At 39.0% G+C, this 22049-nt stretch overlaps 1 protein-coding gene and 1 long non-coding RNA gene across 2 annotated transcripts in view; one reads left to right on the top strand and one right to left on the bottom strand.

Moving 5' to 3' along the window:
* LOC129151936 (uncharacterized) overlaps window positions 1–20794 on the top strand; it is a 114553-nt gene extending 93759 nt beyond the window's left edge. Inside the window, exon 3 of the long non-coding RNA XR_008558645.1 lies at window positions 20734–20794. This is a non-coding gene — a long non-coding RNA (uncharacterized LOC129151936). The remainder of the gene's footprint in view (window positions 1–20733) is intronic.
* Window positions 1–22049, bottom strand: part of NCOA1 (nuclear receptor coactivator 1) — a 167265-nt gene that overhangs the window by 126585 nt on the left and 18631 nt on the right. The window lies entirely within an intron of this gene.

Below are 22049 nucleotides of genomic sequence, written 5' to 3'. Positions count from 1 at the left end.
CCACCCAGGGTTACTATTATTCCCTTTAGATCACAAAGACACAGTGGATCAGGCTCCAGAAAAAAAATCATTGTACCACAGGTCAATTCAGGAATCTTGCCAGTTAATTCTCCCCGTGCTCTCACCCTTGTCACCCTTGGACTTTGTTCAAAACACGAACCATTCTGGCCAACTACCCTCTCTCCTATTTTCATGCCCACAATGTTCTCTATGCTTTCTCAGTCACTCATGTGTTCCTCCACTACTGCCCCTCCTGCTAATCTTTTCTTCAAAGACCTCTGGAAACCCCATTTACATAGCAAAACAAATCACCTCTACATCCTCAACCCTATCACTGAACACTCCTTTCAGCCACTTGTCTAAATCTGGCTCTTGAAAAGAACTTTCTAGAGTGAAGGCTAAAACAGTAGATCGGCCTTTTCCACGGTGACATTTCTAGACCCAACTCACCAGCAACCCCATTCCTTCCCTCAAGCTCACACCATCTGACTGCCCTACCTTCTACTTCTCTTTGTCATTCACTATCCCACTTTATTTGTTTTTCTAATCTGGGTCCACACTCAATCCCTTCCATGCACTGTACCTACTCTCATCTCTCCAGCTGCTGTGTTATCTATCACCAGTCTCAAAATCTTGACTTACACCCAAACTATCAGTCCACCTAGTATGTTACCTTCTTTCTTGCACTTCACCACCCTCAAATTCCTAATCCTGGGGCAATTCAATCACCTTTTAGAAACACACACACACACACACACACACACACACACACACACACACGTAGACTGATCCTGCTATAATGTAATATTAGGGTCTTCAAATTCAGTTAGACACTAAATGCTATCCAGTATCTCTTTTATATGCCATTAATCAGGTCTTTCTACCATAACTCACACTGTCTTTCCAAATTTTTGCTACTCTCCCTCTTTACAGACCGATGGGGAGGGGTGAAATGGGAGAGGGGTCTTCTTGTTTTTCTTAACCATTTGTGTAGGTTGTTTATAATGTGAAGATACTATTTCTTTCACTTACTTTTAACATTTTCTCAGTCTGTCATTGGCTTTTTTCCCCCATTTTTTTAATTAAGGTATTATATGTGTACATATCTTACCATTGCCTCTCCTCACTCCCATACATGCCCTCACCCCCCGTGTTTTGCGTCCATTGGTTATGCTTATATGCATGCATACAAGTCCTTCGGTTGATCTCTTATCTTCCCCACCTCTCCCTAAACTTCCTGCTGTAATTTGACAGTCTGTTTGATGCTTTACTGCCTCTGTATCTATCTTTTTTTTTAAATATATTTTATTGATTTTCTACAGAGAGGAAGGGAGAGGGATAGAGAGTTAGAAACATCAATGAGAGAGAAACATGGATCAGCTGCCTCCTGCACACCCCCCACTGGGGATGTGCCCGCAACCAAGGTACATGCCCTTGACCAGAATCGAACCCGGGACCCTTCAGTCCGCAGGCCAACGCTCTATCCACTAAGCCACACCGGCCAGGGCGCCTCTGTATCTATCTTTTTGTTCATCAGTTTATAATGTTCTTTATTATCCACAAATGAGTGAGATCATGTGGTATTTTTCTTTCATTGACTGGCTAATTTCACTTAGCATAATGTCATTGGCTTTTAATAGTTTTTATTTTTAGGTGGCTAGATTTGTCCACCATTGTCTTTTTCACTTATTTTATTATGTCTCTATTTATAAATTTCTGATAGCAGATAAATAGTCTGATTTTCACTTTTCTGTGGGCTAATTGTTTGAATCCTTCATTCTAAATTATGTCTGATCTCATCTAAATTGTATTCCAAACTGCCCACCAGTTTTCCTAATATTAATTCTCATAAACTATCTTAGCCAAATATTAGAAAAATAAATCCAGCAATATTTAAAAAAGCAATGTGTATTATAATCCTATCTAATAAAGAGGGAATATGCTAATTGACCCTCTCGCCATTGCAAAGATGGCGGCACCCACAGCCAATAAGGAGGGAATATGCTAATTGACTGCCCTGCCCTCAAAGATGGCGGCGCCCACAGCCACAAGATGGCGGCGCCCAGTCCCCTCAGCCCCGCAGGGGTGGCAGGCCTTGCTGCGCGCCTGCCTGCCCCAGTCCCATCAGCCCCCTAGCTGCCCATGGCCAGCCCAAGGCACAGGCAAGCCTCAGATGGCGGCTGCCCAGCCGTCCAGAGCTGCCCGAGGCTCAGGTAACCAGGGCCGGCCGAGGCTTGCGCTGCCGGCAGTGGCAGCAGCAGAGGTGTGATGGGGGCATCGCCTTCCCCTGATCGCTGGGTCACCTTCCACCCCTGAGGGCTCCCAGACTGTGAGAGGGGGCAGGCCGGGCTGAGGGACCCCCCCATCCAGTGCATGAATTTTCATGCACCTGGCCTCTAGTCAAATAATATTATCCCAGGAATGTGATATTAGTTTAATAGAAAAAAAATCCATTAATATAATTCACCATGTCAACAGACTAAAACATAAGTGATCACCTTAATAAATGCAAAAAAAATGGAAAAAACTCAGTCATTCATGACTCAAAACTCTCAGAAAACTAGGAACAGAAGGGAACGTCCTCAGCATAGCACATGAATCTACAACAAGTCTAAAACTGATATCAGACATAATCATGAAAGACGAAATGCTTTCCCTCTAAGACTGGGAGTAAGGCAAGAACTTCTCTCACAACTCCTATTCAACACTGTACTGTACTGCAAGTATAATAATAATGCAAGAGAAAGAAATAAAAACCTAAAGATGAAAAAAAGAAGTCTTCTTTCACAAGTGATAGGACTGCCTATATAGAACACCCTAAAGAATCTAACACTAAAACCAGATACCAGGTCAACATACAAAATATAATTGTATTTCTACATGGTAGAAAATTTTAAAATAGTAACAATTATATTAGCCATCAAAAAAGAAATACCTAAGGCCCAGCTGGTTTGGCTCTGTGGTTGAAAGTTGACCCAGGAACTAGGAGGTCCCCGCTTCCATCCCAGTCAGGGCACATGCCCGGGTTGCAGGCTTAATCCCCATGCAGGAGGCAGCCAATCGATAATGTTCCTCTCTCATCGATGTTTCTATCTCTCTATCCCTCTGCCTTCCCCTCTCTCTAAAAATCAATAAAAACATATTTAAAAAAGAAATACCTAAGCTAAATGTAACAAAATAAATGCAAGATTTGTGTGCTCAAAAATACAAAACACCAAGTGAGGGAATCAAAGACCTCAATAAATGGAGATATACTATTTTCAAAGATCAATCAATACTGTTAGGATATCATTCTTCCCAAAATAATTTATAAATTTAACATAAATCCTAATTAAATTTCCACCAGGCTTTTTGTAAAAACTGACAAGCTGATTCTAAAATTTGTGTAAATGCACAGAAACTAGAATACTCAAAACAATTTTGAAATAGACCAAAGTTGGAAAACTTACACTACCTGGTCTCAAGATTTTCTATAAAGCTATAGAATCAAAACACTGTAATTCTGGCATAAGGATAAACATACAAATCAATGGAGGAGAAGATACTGTCCAGAAACAGAGTTACATATTTATGGTCAACTGATTTTCAACAGAAGTACCAAGGTCAGTCAATGAAAAAATAATTGTCTTTGTTACAACTGGTACTAGAACGTTCTAAATTGACAATCCATATGGTAAAAAAGAAAGAAAGCAAAAAAAAAAAAAATCAATCTACACATCCTATCTTATACAAATACACCTAAATATTTTAAAATGCAAAATTTCTAGAGGAATACAAAGGAACAAATTTGGGGGATCCAGGAATTGGCAAACTTTTTCTGCAAAGAGCAAGACAGTAAACATTTCAGACTTTGTGGGCTATATGCAACTCTGTCATTGTAGCATGAAAGCAGCACAGACAATGAGTAAACATTAGGTCAAGGCCATATTCCATTGAAACTTTATGTACTAAAACAAGCAGTGGCCTGAATGGGTTGTAGTTTGTCAACCCGAGTTAGGCAATGAGTTTTAGATATGACACCAAAAGCACAAACCATAAAGAAAAATTTTATATTTTGCCCTTAAAATTTTAAACTTCTGCTCTGGAAAAGGCAGTGTTATGAAAATGTAAAGGCAAGCCACAGACTTGGAGAAAATAATTGCAAAACAAAGGTCTATTAAAGAACTTTTTTTTTTTTTTTTTTTTCTAAAATATATTTTATTGATTTTTTTACAGAGAGGAAGAGAGAGGGATAGAGAGTTAGAAACATCGATGAGAGAGAAACATCGATCAGCTGCCTCTTGCACACCCCCTACTGGGGATGTGCCCGCAACCAAGGTACATGCCCTTGACCGGAATCGAACCCGGGACCCCTGAGTCCGCAGGCCGACGCTCCATCCACTGAGCCAAACCAGTTTCGGCTAAAGAACTTTTTAATACAATTGTAAGAAAATAAGCAATTAAATAAAAGTAATGGGCAAAATATCTGGACAATGCAAAAACAAAAACCATATCAAGGAGCCTAGTTACATGGCACATGTGTTTAATCTTCCCTTTAGGCTCCCTAAAGCTAGACCACTCCTCTCTGCATAGAGCTTCCAACGTTCTGCCTTACACAAGAAGATAACCAACAAATGAAATAAAACTGTAAGAGCATTTTTTAAGTTAATTTTTATTTTTCAATTTTTTCTTATTTATTGAGAAAGATTTGTAGTTCCACTTATTTATGCATTCATTGGTTGTTTCTTGTATGTGCCCAGACTGAGGATCAAACCCAAAACCTCGGCTTATCGGGACGATGCTCTAACCAACTGAGCTACCCAGCCAGGGCTAAAAGTTAGTTTTTAGTTAATATATGTACCTGGTACAAAAGTAAACTGTACAAAAGGGTTATAGTGAATAGAAATCTTCCCCAATCACCCAGCTTCCTTCCCTCACTTACTGTGTGGTTACAGTTATTCTACTTATATAAAAGCATTTACATATATATTTTTAAAATGGTGGCATATTAAGTTACTTAATACATCTTAAATCTTATTTCATGTCATTCAAAAAATATGTATATTTTTTTATTGATTTCAGAGAGGGAGAGAGAGAATGATTGGCTGCCTCTGCACACACCCCAACTGGGGGCCGAGCCCGCAACCCAGACATGTGCCCCTGACTGGAATCGAACCCGGGACCTTTCGGTACATAGGCCGACACTCTATTCACTGAGCCAAACCAGCTAGGGCTCATATCATTCTTTATAAAAATCCCCCATACTTCCTTTTAATAATTTCATAATTTTATATTTATGACTACATCATGTTTCATTTAACCAGTCTCTCATTACTGGACTCTTATATTGTTACCAATATTTTGCCACTATTGACGATGCTGTAAAGCATATCTGTGCACTTATGAAGTGGAATTACTGAGTCAAAGAATATCTGGATTTACACTATGATAGCTTTTGCTAGATTGTGCTCCACAAAGTTTCACAGGGAGGGAAAATATGGACATCTATCAATAAACCTTCCAAATCAGGGAAACTAAGCTAAAGCAACAAATTCTCATAAGATAGCCCCAATAACTAAGCAAAAATGTTTTAGGAGATTTTCAACTCTAAATAATCCAAGATGCTACTTAATCCAAGATAAGTTTATAGTGAGTGACAAGAAGAGTGGCAGTTAGCTTGGCACCTTTATTCCAAATTTTTTCTATTAAATTAAGGTACTTTTTATTTAATATTTGTAACCTGCCTCATTTATAAAAGGACTTGAATTGGTTACAAGTTAAAATACAAGGTAAAGGAGATTCATCCCAATAAAACTATGCATATAAAATTTAAAAATAGATACTGTGTGTTGACGAATCTATAAACGTTAAAATGACAAATTTAAAGTTGTAGTACTGAAATAAATAGCCATCAGAAAAAATAAAAAAGGGGGAGGGGGAGATACTATGGTAGTTGGCATGGCCAGATACTATTCTCCAAAGAAGATGGCTACCATCAATTCCTCCCCTCTCTGTGTGCACATGTCACTCCACCCACCAAGAAATGGGGATTATTTACCAGCTCCTTGAATCTTGGCTGGCCTTGTGACTTGCCATGACCAACAGGGTGTTGGTCATGACATGTGCGTGAATGAAGCCTTCTTAGACTGTCCTGTCCAGCCCAGCCCAGCCAGGTTACCAGCAGAGTTAGTGATCCCAGATGGTGCCACATGGAGCAGAAGAATCTTCTCTGCAAAAATTCCTGACTCATAGAGCTGTATAAAAATCATAAATCAATGTGGTTTTTAAAAAATATTTTTCATTGATTTGGGAGAGGAAGAGAGAAACATTGATTTGTTTTCCACCCATTTATGCATTCATTGGTTGCTTCTTATATGTGCCCTGAGCACGTTTAATGGGACGACACTCTAACCAACTGAGCTACCCAGCCAGGGCTCAAAGTGGTTTTAAACCATTAAGTTTCGGGCGATTTATTTATATGACAATAGGCAACTGACACAGACAATATCAAATTCATGATATAAACATATTATAAACACTGAGTATCAAATTGAAGTCTGTTTTTCAGGGTTAAAAGTTTTCATTTTTTGATAAGAGCAAAACATGTAATTTTTTTATCTGAACTTCATGCACTTATACAGAGAACAATGAAACTACTGGACTATAGTTTCAAGTATAATTTTAGAAAATACACATCATTCAAATGATGTTCCTTCCTTACAGACAGATTCTATACAGACAGATGGCATGTCATTAAGTCAGAACTCAGTACAGGGACAGCCATGACTGAGTGACACGGTCTTGATATTGTGTTCGCTGAGACTTAATACAAGACACTAGCTGAATATATAATTAAGATATTCATTAAACTATCTTCTTATATCTAATATTTTAAGTGAGCTTTTGACAGACACTAAGTAGCTGTCAATGTGTGACTAATTCTTCTAATAAGAACACAAAAATTTAATACTCTATAAGGTTGGTTAAAGTTAGAGTCATATATATTCATAGCCCCAAAATCTACCTTTCTCTTAGAACTGCTCCAACTGAGATCATCAATAATCTTCAATGCTATATCCCTTGAAAATACCTTGGCCCTTGACTTATGTAAATTTAAACACCATCTATACAAATAATCCTTCCCTTTTAGTCACCAAGTACAGCCCACAGTCAAGGGCAGGCGTCTTCAAACTACGGCCCGCGGGCCACATGCGGGTGTTTTTGCCGTTTTGTTTTTTTACTTCAAAATAAGGTATGAGCAGTGTGCATAGGAATTTGTTAATAGCTTTTTTTAAACTATAGTCCGGCCCTCCAACGGTCTGAGGGACAGTGAACTGGCCCCCTGTTTAAAAAGTTTGAGGACCCCTGGTCAAGGGCTAGAGAAATAAATTCCACCTCCTTGAAGGAGGAAAGTGTCTGCACATATTACTTGGAATTCCTCTGTACGAGATAAATAAGTGGGGGCATTTATTTATTCAATCACATATTTTAATCAGTATGGATTTAGGGATATTTACCATATATCTTGGGTTATAACCCAATATTATATTACTTATTTTTGCTCAGATTGTTCAAGCTTTGGTCATTGGGTAAGCTTTCAGGTTGGCGCCCATATCTTTTTGCCAAGACCCTATTCGTTTGGACTTTGAGCAGTTTCTTGCTTTCCAGCAACACAAAAGGGCCCCAGCTCATGTGTATCTTCCCTGCCCCAGTCCTGGAATCAGACATTTTCCAAGGAGCTTTAGTCCTTTTTGTTGGATAACAGTCTTGGAAATCAAAATGTGGGTACTTGGTGTGCTCAATGCTACTGGGGTGTCATTATATATAGGTCCTTTCTCAAGGTGAGGTTTGAGCAGTAGACAAGAGCTAGAAAATATGTCTGTATACTAGACACACACACACACACACACACACACACACACACACACACACAATGTGTCTATATCCATATACATACATATCTATAATGTGTCTGCATCCATATCTATATTAAGCTAAACATGAGTTCATACTGATGTCTCTAACTCAAACCCAGTACTATATGGTTTGTTCTAGCCTTTTCCTTGTGCATGGCTATCTGTAACCTCAACTCTCCAAAAGTGAGAAACCTGGATCCCACGACTCATTATCCATCTATTTAACACTAGTATACATGCATAATGTTTTCAGAATTGTTAGCTCACACTCTCCTGAATTTTTGGTCCTATGATTTTAGTCATTTCTTCTCAAAGTCTTATGAGGAGAATTCTCATTTTAGATGTATGTTCCTATGATCTTCCACCTAAATCATCTGTTCTCTCTCTAGACATTCTACCTGGGTGATCTTTCGTATCCATGACTTTACCTTCCAATGATGGTATTTGTGGGCTTTCAAGGAAGGGAAATGGGTTTTTGTCAGTTTTTTGTTTGGCTTTTGGTAAAAGGGTTGTTCCCATCTCCCTATCCTAGAAACAAAAAATTAGCAAAGATAGTTTTCACCTGAGGAATCCATCACGGCCCCTCTAGGTAGTCTGGCTCTGTAACATTCAGGAAGCTGTAGGATAATTTTTTTGTTTTGTTTTGTTTTGTTATGAGGCTTTAACACTGCTGAGATGAGGCTATCAAGAAACCTGATATATAAGAAATCCCCACAAGAATTTGGCTACATAGCAATCATTCAACCCCTTTTAAAACATATTTTCTATTTAAAATATTTATAAATGCATTTTCTTTTTCTTACTTTTCCACCTCCAAGAGTATTTCAGTCTCTCCTTTACCTACCAGCACTGAGGAGATTTGCAAAGTCCTATATATCCAAGTCTAAATATGTGTGAACTCTGGACTTGACCATTTTAAAGGAAGTACTGAACAAAGTGAAAGGAAAATGCAAACTAACTTTGCTTGAGATAGAATGACTAGAATAATGCTTGTTATTACAGTTAATTTGCATATAGACTATAAACTAGTGGGAAGTAGCTACGTGAAAACAAAAGCTAGATTAAGAACAATGGGCCTCAATAGAAAAGAATAAGCCACCTGAAACAAGTTGGACAAAAGCCAAAAATACGAAACATATACCCAGGGCCATATTATTGCAAAAGTAAAGTGTAAGAAACAGGTTTTTCAGCTTTCCCAAAATAAATATCCCTGATTAGCTAAAAATTCCATAGTGTTAGTCACAATAAAGATTTACTCACTAAAATGTCATAACATAAATACCAAGATAAATTTAATTATTAAAACAATGATCCTGCCTGGCCAGTGTGGCTCAGTTGGCTGAGTGCTGTCCCATGCACCAAGAGGTCGCTAGTTCGATTCCCGGTCAGGGCACATGCCTGGGCTGTGAGCTCAATCCCCAATAAGGGACGTGCAAGAGGCAGCCAATCAATGTTTCTCTTTCCTCAATGTTTATCTATCTCTTTTTCTCCCTCTCCCTTTCCTCTCTCTCTAAAATCAATTTTTAAAATATATATTTAAAACAACGATCCTTTTCCAGCTCTTAATGGTAAACAAATTGATCATTTTTTGTTTAAATCAAAACTACTGAATATGACAACTAGAGGTGGAGAGGCAATCTGACTAGAACAATTTATAAAAATTATTACAAACTCTTAACCTAACCAGAGGTATCTAAAAAGCAGGTATTTGTCCATCCAAATTAATGCTTAATAGAACTTCAGGCAACATAACAAACTGAAATTTAAAAAGCATCAGACAATGTTGGTGAAGATATATTTGCGTAAAGTCCATCATTAGCCTTGTCTGAAATCAGCTCCCATAAGTGGATTCTGTCCCATAATTTTCCTCTTTCCTCTAATTCTAAGTCTTCAAATACTTAAAAACTCTATGGTTTCTAAGAATTGTTTTCCTGGAGAGCAGGGGAAGGAGTCTGTGATATTGAGTAGGACTGGGAAAAATGACTTCCAAGTGTACTTATATAGATGATTAAATTGTAATTGGAGAAAAACCTTGGATAAATGAAATATTAAGAAGCAGGAAATTAAGAAATAAGACTAAAAAAAATTAGTCTGTATACTTTTCTCAGGTTTACATGACACTTGCTCTTTCATCATGACCCATCAAATGTCAACAAATGTGGTAGAAAGACAAAAACAATCTATTTGACAGCTTTAAAAATAGATGATAAGTACACCTAAAACTAATACAAAATAATGTTGAGTGCAAACTGTAACTGAAATATAAAAAATTTCAAAATATGATAAATAATAACAAATATAATAATAAATGATTTTTTAAAGCTGATAAAAACAAATGGGAGAAGGATATTGAGGAGAAAATGGAAGGGCAATCAATGAAGATGTCTTTTGAAATGAATGAATAACCCAAATGCAAATAATCTACCTACAGATGATCATGGCTTGATCATATAAATAATTAAGGTAAAATATATTATTCTATAGTAACATAAGCAAAATGTTAAGAGAATGCCTGGTACATAAACACTCAAAAAAGTGTTCACTTTACAACTATTAATTTATAACACCCACTGTTTATAGTTTAAAGAAATTCTAAAAACTCAATCTTACTAAGGATATGAGTACTACATATTTTAAGGTAAATGCAATTTAAATATATTACTTCTTTCAGATCTTTCTTTAAAATCAAGATTCATTCTCCAATTACTAGTTCAATGTGTTAGCCTATAAATTACTAGAGAACATTATTATATTGTTATTAATTAAAGTTTTACTACAACCTTTTTATCCTTTACAATATTTAGCCTACTTCCAATCTATTTTAATACGTGGCCAAAACCATAACTCAATGTACATTTTTACTATAGCATCTTCTTAATCAGGTGTCCTTCCTTCCATTTCTACACCACCCCCAAATCAGGATCCAACCTATAGCTCCCAGAGTTGGGTACTACAACTGGTGTCCTCTCTTTGTAACTTCAAAATGCCTCTACTATGTGCCCTTATCAGATACCATTACAATACTTGTTGACATATCTACTGCCATTATAGTCTGAGATTGCCCTGAGGACAAGATCCATATTTTCTTCATCTTTATGAAGCTGTCACGCAAAGCCTGATACTAAAGGCTTCTAAATGCTTGCTGACTGAGTAACTCTATCTTTCAGAAATAAACTAAATATCAAGAAATAATTTAAATATAGTACAACTATGTGAAGCAGTATAGTTATTGGATCATCATTATAAAAACAAAGTCATCATGAAAACTCAAAAATAAATGTTTGAGAGGCTGTATATCACTGTGATTAAGGGCAAGAGAATTTGGAGTCAGTCCCAGTTTTCATTCATTCATGGCAACAAGTAATTAATGAGCGGCTACCTAAAGCTAGGCACTACTCGACCCTGCACTCACAGAATTTACATTTCAGTGGGGAGAGGTAAACAATAAAATAAGTAAATTATATAGTATGTTAGAAGGGGGCATGCACTGGGGGTGGTTAGAAGATAGTATGTAGGAGGGAAGAGGAATATTAAGTAAGGGGGAAGGGAAGGGGAAACTTGTGACACTAAATAGGATGATATAAGTACACATCCTTTACTCAAGGTGAGGTTTGAGCAAAGACTTGAAGGAGTGTGAGAGAGATTCAAGAAACTGCCAGTATGCTTTCCAGAGTGGCTGCAACATTTTACAGTCCCATCAGCAGTGTATGATTTTACATTCCCATCAGCAGCTTCTGATTTCTCCACATCCTCGTCAACACTTGTTTTTATCTGACTTTTTAAATTCTAGCCAGCCCAGAGGGTGTGAAGTGGTATCTCATTTTGGTTTGGATTTACATTTCTCCGACAGTTGTTTTTTCACACTCTTAACAGTGTCTTTTGAAGGTTAGAAGTTCTTAATTTTGCTGAAGCCCAACTTATGTTTTTTCTTTTTCAAGGATCATGTCTTCGGTGTTCTAAGAAATCTTTAGACTCATAGTCACAAAGTTTTATACTATGCTTTTTTTTTTTTTGTAGAAGTGTTAAAGTTTTAGATTTTATTAGTTTTAGAATTTGGAGTTAATCCCTACCAGAGCGTACCAGTAAGTAGAAAAAGTGTGTAAATAAGAAGTTAAAGCCAATAGGAAGAAGTGGGGCCTGTATCTTACTGAAGAGAATACATGCTATCATTAAGGCATTCAAATTCAATAGATAATAAAAACACTGTGTAGTCTAAACAAAATGGGTGTATACGTGGTTGTTGAAGGAGGGGTACAGGAAATAATCACGGGTATATAAAGATATCTTAAAAATGAATATAAGCTGGATAGAAAGAGGAGAGAGAATACATTGGGGGAAAAGGGTTTTGCAGCAATGTAAGCTGAGGGACTAACAGAGGAAGGGAGGAAGATGACACTAACAGGTAGGAGAAGAGAGAAAAAGGTCAGATACCAGACTGAGAATTAAAAGGGGGTTAGACCAAATTTTTTTAAGTGTATCTCTACTAATATAACTATTATTAATACTAGAGGCCCGGTGCATGAAAATTCATGCACTGGAGGGGGGGGGGTCCCTCAGCCCAGCCTGCCCCCTCTCACAGTCTGGGAGCCCTCAGGGGCGGGAGGTGACCTGGCGATCAGGGAAGGCGACGCCCCCATCACACTTCTGCTGCTGCCACTGCCGGCAGTGCAAGCCTTGGCCAGTCCTGGTTACCTGATCCTCAGGTGGCCCTGGGCGGATGGGCAGCTGCCATGTGAGGCTTGCCTGTGCCTTGGGCCGGCCTTGGGCGGCTGGGCAGCCGACATCCGACATCCGAGGCTTGCCTGCGCCTCAGGCTGGCCCTGGGCAGCTGTGGGGCTGAGGGGACTGGGGGACTCTGGAGGCAGGCGCGCGAAGTGGCCGGAGCCGCCTGGGGGCGGGCCCAACCATGCTGCGCGCCTGTCACCCCGGCATGGCTGAGGGGACTGGACGCCACCATCTTGTGGCTGTGGGCACCACCATCTTTGAGGGTGTGACTATCAATTAGCATATTCCCTCCTTATTGGCTGTGGGCACAGCCATCTTTGTGAGGGTGTGACGGTCAATTAGCATATTCCCTCTTTATCAGATAGGATTTCACAAGGGTGGCCATTAGTTAGGTTCAGTTAACAACGACATATAATTTTTTTTAGCTTAATGAACTTTTTGTCTTCACTCCCCCTCAAACAAAGGAAAAACCTATTCATATTCATAAAGAGAAAAAATATATTTCATAGATCAGGGTCCATCATGCCTTTATAACATGCAGAGCAAGGCTCAGTCTATTCACCACCAAGAAGCGGCATATAGGAGGTTATAAATTACTCAAAGAGTGACATCACCAGCTGGCTGACAGTGACAGAACGAAGAATTTCTTTCTTGAAAGAGATTCACTGAGAGTTTCTGTTTGATCTTTGTTTTTGTTTGTTGTTTATTTTTAACTCCAGATCCAATGAACTAAAGAGTAATTATTTGCTTTGGAAAAAACACCAAAAAAATGTTGAATAAATTAAAAATCCAGACTGTAACTTCAGAAGTCCACCAAAATATTAATAGCTTTTGTATAGAGACAGGAGAAGATATGGTTAGTTACTTGCTTATTTTACTTGCTCTGTGCTTTTTTTCTTCCTTTTATTTTTAAATATTTTCCCTATTTTCCACAATATTCTAATTTCCTTTCATAACAGGGGGACAAAAACAAGCAAGAATGCAAGATAGTCTTCTTCCAAGTAATATAACATGAATCGCCTTTAAGCTCTCAAAATACCAAAGGACAAATAAATTTAGCAAAGGGTGCCAAAATAAAGTCCCCAAAATAAATTATTCCTAAATGTGCCTTTAATAATTCAGAAATCTCAGAAAATATGTTTTTAATAAAAATATTTTTTAAATAAAAGATAAGCTCTTTCTCAATGCTAAACTAGGTCTGACAGCTATAACATACTCTGATGCCCCGAATTTGAGCAAGGGTCAAGATATGATAAGCTCCCTTCTGGCTCGTACAACTGCTTCTTTTTTCAACGAATCGGTACGATCTCTTCTTTAAACTCTAATAGTTAATGTAACTATTAGTTTTGCAGATTCACCTGACACTCATTATACTAAACTTAACACCATGTTTACTTTTTACTAAATGACCATAGATGTTTTTCAATGTCAAAATCTAAGCCATAAAAAATTTAACTTTCCACTTATGTTTACATTTTATTACCCAGTATCCTAATTTTATTAATCTGTCAATATTATTCATTTAAGTCACAATTGCTAGAGACTAGAATATTATTTGCTCCACACAGAGTTCAATCAAATAAAAACGAAGACCATTACCAATGCTTACGTGACTATGTTATTGCCAAGAAATTAAAATTTGTTATTTTTCAACTAAACTGGTCAAATGGATATGACTGCCTTTATACAAGAATAAGTTAGTCACAGATCCTGAGCCACACAGTTCCAGGAGCCTGTTCATTTGATAGTACATATAAATGTTTCCTTACATATATTAAGTGCTTCTAGAGTTGGCCAGAGAAATTGCTGAACCTAATAACTGCTCACCATCTAGAACTAACGATCTCACAGTCCAGGAAAAAGTTGAAAGCCCTTCTGTTTCAGATGCTGAGGGCTCTCCTCTGATAAGAGGTTGGACAATATATGATCAATAAACTTCCTCCTAATTCTGACATTTTATGATAAGTGCAAAGGTGAATATGGCTTTGGTAAAGAAATTCCATTTAAGACCAACAAAATACTCATTAGCAGGGAGTCAAAGGTGAAACTAATGAAGTGGCAGAAAATCATATACTGATTAAAATGTTAAATGAGGTGAACATGAAAGGCCTTACTGATGTGTATATTTAGAAGATAATGACCTTTATCTCTACGGCCAAAAGAATTGGAACCTACCTCACACCATACAGAAAAATTAACTAAAAAATGAATCAAAGACCCAAATGTACGTAATAAAACTTAAAGCTCTTAGAAAAGAAACATAGGCATTAATTTTCATGACCTTCAGTTGGGCAAAGAATTCTTAGCTATGACACCAAAAGCACAAGATGGAAAAATAATAGATAAATTGGCCTTCATCAAAATGTAAAACTTTTGTGCCTCAATGGCTTCACCATCAAGAAAGTAAAAATACAATCCACATAATGGGAAAACATATTTGCAAGTCATATATCTGATATGGGACTTATATCAAGAACTCTCAAAGTTTAATAATGAAAAGACAACCAAATTTTAAAATGGGCACAAGATTGAAATAGACATTTCTTTATGAAAGATATATGCAAATGGCCAATAAGCATATAAAAAGATGCTCAACATCTTACTCATTAGGAAAATGCAAATGAAAATTACAATGGATGGCTAAAATAAAAAAGTCATATAATAAATATTTGCAAGGATATGGAGAAGTCAGAAACCTCATACACAACTGGTAGGAATGTAAAATGGTATAGCCACTTTGGAAAACTTCGTAATTCTTCAAAATGTTAGACACAGAGCTACCACATGACCCAGCAATTCCACTCCTCCATATACAACCAAAAGAAAGGAAAACATATGTCCATGTAAAAACCTATACATGAAGGTTGATAGCAGCATTATTCATGATAGCCAAAAAGCAGAAATAACCCAAATATTTGTTCATCAACAGAATATTATTTGGCCATAAAAAGGAATGAAATACACATTCTATAATGAATGAACCTTGAAAACACTATGCAAAGTTAAAGAAGCCAGACATAAAAGGTCACATACTGTATGATTCCATGGGATTTCTTTTTGGGGTACTGAAACAGCCAGGTATTATTGATTATAGTTGTATAATTTTGTGAATATACTAAAAGCCATGGTATTGTATACTTAATTGTTTAGATTTTTTCTTTATTAAGGTATTACATATGTGTCCTTATCCCCCCATTGCCCTACCACCACCCACTCATGCCCTCACCCACCTGGTGTCTGTGTCCATTGGTTAGGTTTATATGCATGCATACAAGTCCTTTGGTTGATCTCTCCCTACCTTCCCTCTGAGATTTGACAGTCTGATTGATGCTTCTCTGCCTCTGGATCTGTTTTTGTTCATCAGTTTACCAGTATGTTGTTCATTATATTCCACAAGTGAGTGACATCATGTGATTATTTATCTTTCTCTGACTGGCTTATTTCACATAGCATAATGCTCTCCAGTTCCATCCATGCTGTTGCAAATGGTAAGAATTCCTTCTTTTTTACCACAGCATAGTATTCCATTGTGTAGATGTACCACAGTTTTTTAATCCACTCATCTGCTAATGGGCACTTAGGCTGTTTCCAAATCTTATCTATGGTAAATTGGGCTGCTATGAACATAGAGGTGCATATATCCTTTCTAATTGGTGTTTCTAGTTTGTTGGAGATTAAACCCTTATCGGTGATAACATTGGCAAATATGTTCTCCCATGCAGTGGGTTTTCTTGTTGTTTTGTTGATGGTTTCTTTTGCTGTGCAGAAGCTTTTTATTTTTATGTAGTCCATTTGTTTATTTTCTCTTTAGTTTCCATTGCTCTGGGAGCTATATAGGTGAAGATACTGCTTTGGCATATGTCTGAGATTTTACTGCCTGTGGATTCCTCTAATATTTTTATGGTTTCCCATCTTACATTTAAGTCCTTTATCCATTTTGAGTTTATTTTTGTGTATGGTGTAAGTCGGTGGTCTAGTTTTATTTTTTTGCATGTATCTGTCCAATTTTCCCAACACCATTTATTGAAGAGACTGTCTTGACTCCATTGTATGTTCTTGCCTCCTTTGTCAAATATTAATTGAGCATAGTGGTTTGGGTCGATTTCTGGGTTCTCTATTCTATTCCATTAGTCTCTATGTCTGTTCTTGTGCCAGTATCAGGCTATTTGAGAACAGTAGCTTTGTAATACAGCTTGATATCTAGTATTGAGATCCCTCCTACTTTGTTCTTCTTTCTCAGGATTGCTGCAGCTATTCGGGGTCTTTTTTTATTCCAGATGAATTTTTGTAGAGTTCATTCTAGGTCTGTGAAATATGCTGTTGGTATTTTAATGGGGAGTGCATTGAATCTTAGATTGCTTTGGGTAGTATGGACATTTTAATGATGTTGATTCTACCAATCCATGAACATGGTATGCTCTTCCATCTGTTTATGTCTTCCTCTATCTCTTTTTTCAGTGTCCTGTAGTTTTCCGCGTACAGGTCTTTTACGTCTTTAGTTAAGTTTATTCCTAGGTATCTTAATTTTTTTGATGTGATGGTAAATGGGATTGTCTCTTTAATCCCACTTCTGTAAGTTCACTATTGGGCATAAAAATGCCATAGATGTCTTGGCATTAATTTTGTATCCTGCTACATTGCCGAATTCATTTATTTAGTCTAATAATTTTTTTATGGAGTCTTTAGGGTTTTCTACGTACAGTATCATGTCATCTGCGAATAATGACAGTTTTATGTCTTCTTTTCCAATTTGGATACCTTTTATTTCTTCTTCTATCTAATTGCTATGGCTAGCACTTCCAGTACTATGTCTAACAGGACTGGTCAAAGTGGGCATCCCTGTCTCGTTCCTGTTCTTAGGTGAAATGGTTTTAGTTTTTGCCCATTGAGTATGATGCTGGCTGTAGGTTTGTCATATAAGGCTTCATTATGTTGAGGTATGATCCCTCTATTCCCATTTTCTGAGTGCTTTTATCAAGAAAGGGTGTTAGGAAGAAAGGGTGTTGGATTTTGTCAAATGCTTTTTCTGCATCAATTGATATGACTGTGATTTTTATCTCTCAATTTGTTTATGTGATGTATTACATTTATTGATTTGCAGATATTATACCATCCTTGCATCCCGGGGATAAATCCTACTTGGTCATGGTGTATGATCTTTCTGATGTACTGCTGGATCCAATTTGCTAGAATTTTGTTGAGGATTTTGGCATCTATGTTCATGAGGGATACTGGCCTGTAAGTCTCTTTCATTGTGTTGTCTTTATCTGGTTTTGGTATTAGGGTAATGCTGAATTCATAGAATGAGCTTGGAAGTGTTCCTGCCTCTTGAATTTTTTGGAATAGTCTGAGGAGGATAGATTTTAGTTCTTTGAATGTTTGGTAAAACTCCCCTGTGAAGCCATCTGGCCCCAGGCTTTTGTTTTCTGGAAGCTTTTTGATGACTGCTTCAATTTCTCCATAGTTATCGGCCTATTGAGATTTTTTAGATTCTTCCTAATGGAGTTTTGGAAGGTTGTATTTTTCTAGGAATATGTCCATTTCCTCCAGGTTGTCTAGTTTGTTGGAATAGAGTTGTTCATAGTATTTTTTAACAATCCTTTGTATTTCTGTGGGGTCTGTTGTTATTGGAATTGTATACTTTAAAATGGTGACTTTATGGTATATGAATTATAACTCAATAAAAATATTAATAAATAAAAATAAATGGGAAATCTTTCTTGGAAATATCACAATGAAATTCTAGATATTACACCATAGGAAATATAATACGACAACATGAATCAGAGTAACAGAAGAATTACAAGAAGCAGAGTGCCAAGAAAATGTGATCAGGTCAAGTTCTGGGACTTTCTGATAAACACTTTACCAAGGCTTAGCAAAAACAAAGCACATATTACTAAACTCTATATGTCTGCACGAGGCAGGCATAAGTCAATCACAATACCCTCTGCCATTAAGCTGGAAATGGTCATAGATCTCTTCTCAACACAGTTCTCCGTGCACTCATTACCAATTTACCATAACAAATTGCTAAAAGTTATAAATTGATAACAAACTGCTGAAGGTTAGACCTAAAAGTACTAACTTCACACCTATTTCTTTCTTAGTCTATTACACATGCAAATACTAGTGATCAGCGCTTTAATAGTTTTATTCATAATAAAATACTTCAGACATACAAAAAGGCATTGAAAATAATTTTAACATATAGGACATACCCACAATCTAGCTAAAGAAATATAACATCACAAATCCAGTTAACACTCCCCCCTACTTTTAATAAAAGAACTGTGACTATGCTCTTGCTCTCTCACTTAAAAATATTTGTATTAAGCCTACCTATATGGCCCATGAAGTAAAACTAAGACATCACTATTCACCCAGCAACTCTTAAGCGACCACTGACATTTACCACACATAAAATTTCTATCATTGTCAATTTTAACAAGAGACGGAAACTCTCCCATATGTCAACAGCAATAGTAATGGAAACAGAAGTTAGAAAATGACCAAAGAGTTCTTTCCATCCAAACTTTTCACTATTATTTAGCCAAAGGCAAAGGCCTCTACTATCAAACCAGCACACTTCTCATTTTAACATCTATAATATTTTTCAAGAAACTTTCACACACAATTTTTCATTTACCCTACAAGATAGGTAAGGCAGCTATATTTATACCCCTTTTCACAGATACTAGAGGCCCAGTGCACGAAATTAGTGCATGGGTAGGGTCCCTAGCGGCTGCCAGCTGCTGGCTGGGGCCTCCCTTCCCTGGGTCCTCCCTTCCCCAGCTGCCAGCTGCCAGCCGGGGCCTTCCTTCGTTTCGCGCTGCCCCTGGTGGTCAGTGCACGTCATAGCGAGCAATCGAACTCCCGGTTGGTCAAACTCCCGAGGGGATAGTTTGCATATTAGGCTTTTATATTTAACACTAGAGGCCCGGTGCACGAAATTCGTGCACGGAGGGGGGTTGTCCCTCAGCCCAGCCTGTACCCTCTCCAATATGGGACCCCTCAAGGGATGTCCAACTGCCCGTTTAGGCCCGATCCCAGTGTGATCGGGCCTAAACGGACAGTCGGACATCCCTCTCACAATCCAGGACTGCTGGCTCCCAACTGCTTGCCTGCCTGCCTTCCTGATTGCCCCTAACCGCTTCTGCCTGCCAGCCTGATCACACCCTAACCACTCTGCTGCCAGCATGTTTGCCCCCAACTTCCCTCCTCTGCCGGCCTGGTCACCCCTAACTGCCCTCTCCTGCAGGGTTGATCACCTCCAACTGCCCTCCCTTGCAGGCCGGGTGCCTCCCAACTGCCCTCTCCTGCTGGCCATCTTGTGGTGGCCATCTTGTGTCCACATGGGGGCAGGATCTTTGACCACATGGGGGCAGCTATATTGTGTGTTGCAGTGATGATCAATCTGCATAGTACTCTTTTATTAGATAGGATAGAGGCCTGGTACAGGGGTGGGGGCCAGCTAGTTTGCCCTGAAGGGTGTCCCTGATCAGGGTGGGGTTCCCTTGGGGTGTGGGGCGGCCTGAGCGAGGGGCCTGTGGTGGTTTGCAGGCAGGCCACGCCCCCTGGCAACGCAAGCAGAGGCCCTGGTATCTGGAATTTATTTTCCTTCTACAATTGAAACTTTGTAGCCTGGAGCAGGGCCAAGCCTGGGGCTCCCTCCGAGGCCCGTAGCCATTTGTGTTGGGGTTATAATTGAAACTTTGTTGCCTTAAGCTGGTGGGCCCGGCCAGGGTGTGCGGAAAGCTTTGCTTCCCCTGTTGCCGGCAGCAACCCTGGCCTGCCCTCTCAAGCTCCATTCTGCCGCCATTTGTTTGAATTTGTTTACCTTCTATAATTGAAACTTTGTAGCTTGAGTGGAGGCTTAGGCCTGCAACGGCTGGCAGAAAGCTTGGCTTCCTCCGTTACCTAGGAAACCTTGCTCTCTGTGGCTGTAGCCATCTTGGTTTGGGTTAATTTGCATACTCGCTCTGATTGGGTGGTGGGCGTGGCTTGTGGGCGTGGCTTCTGGGTGTGTCGGAGGTGTGGTCAATTTGCATATTTGTCTATTATTAGATTAGATGTTAAGCGCCAAGCCTGTTTTGTCTTCCTTTCCATTTAGCCCACGATATCCGATTTCACCGATATGCTGGTGGCACCAATGACTGACTGGTCTGGACGGAAAGTATAGTGACTGACATGGCACTTAACGTGATATAGATGGGAGAACAAAGAGATCAAGAGCACAAGATTGGAATCAAGCAAGTTTGGAATCCCTGCTTCACTGCTTTTCGGCCAAGTGAACCTCAAAATAAAGATGCCTGGGCTTTGCCCTAGCTGGTCTGGCTCAGTGGATAGAGCACTGGCCTGCGGACTGAAAGGTCCTGGGTTTGATTTTGGTCAAGGGCACATACCTGGGTTGTGGGCTTGATCCCCAGTAGGGGGCATGCAGGAGGCAGCCAATCAACGATTCCCTCTTATCATTGATGTTTCCATCTCTCTCTCCCCTCTCCCTTACTCTCTGAAATCAATCCTACCTAATAAAATGGTAATATGTAAATTACCATCACTCCGCTACGCCCACGATTGGGCCAGCGGGAGGTGCAGGGGGCGGGACTCGGGGTGGCCGGGGTAGCCGATTGGGCCAGCGGGACGCTGAGCTCGCTTCGCCAGTGGTGGCGCGAGCTCAGCGTCTGCACCATGGCTGTGCTGCGGAACAGAAGGGGCCTCTGGGGCAGCGGGCTCACGTCCCGCCGCGGACCATCAAAAGTGGGGGAGCTGGGTGCCTGTCTGCTCCGGAACCAGGCCTTTTGCTTCTGAAAGGCCTGGTGCACCAGCGGACAGGCACGCAGCTCCCCCGCGATCGAAAGCAAAAGCGTGTAGGGGACCCTACACATGCATGATTCAATCATGCACTGGGCCTCTAGTAAAAATATATTTTAAAAAAAGATGCCTGAGCTTACAGGGTAGTTATGAGGATTAGATTACACAATGTATATAAGGCACTTAGCACAGAACCTGGTGTAAAATAAGCACTAGCTGAATGGTAGCTGCTGCTACTGTTGTTGCTGTTAATTATGTAAGATCAAACAGTTCCTAAACAAGGGAACCAAAACGAAAACCTAGGTCTTCTTTGATTCCACACCACACTGCCTCACTTTCAAAATGGTCACCAGGAGTCCTATGTGTACATTTCCAAGCAATGTTTCCCCTTTCTTATCTAGACAATTTAGGATTTTCAAAAGCCAATAGCAATACCAACAGCTGATAACATCACAAAAAGACGAGATATTATACATGTCTCAATACCAACTATGGTCACCTGGTGCCCCGCCCCCAAATTAAACTTTAATCAAGCTTCTATATCAAACTACCAACTTATAGACTATATAGAGGATAGAGAAACCTGTTAAACTAAACCAAAATTCAGACTGTAAG

This window comes from Eptesicus fuscus, chromosome 16, assembly GCF_027574615.1.
Source record: "Eptesicus fuscus isolate TK198812 chromosome 16, DD_ASM_mEF_20220401, whole genome shotgun sequence".
Taxonomy (NCBI): Eukaryota; Metazoa; Chordata; class Mammalia; order Chiroptera; family Vespertilionidae; genus Eptesicus; species Eptesicus fuscus.
This window is presented reverse-complemented; position numbering and strand designations above follow the sequence as displayed.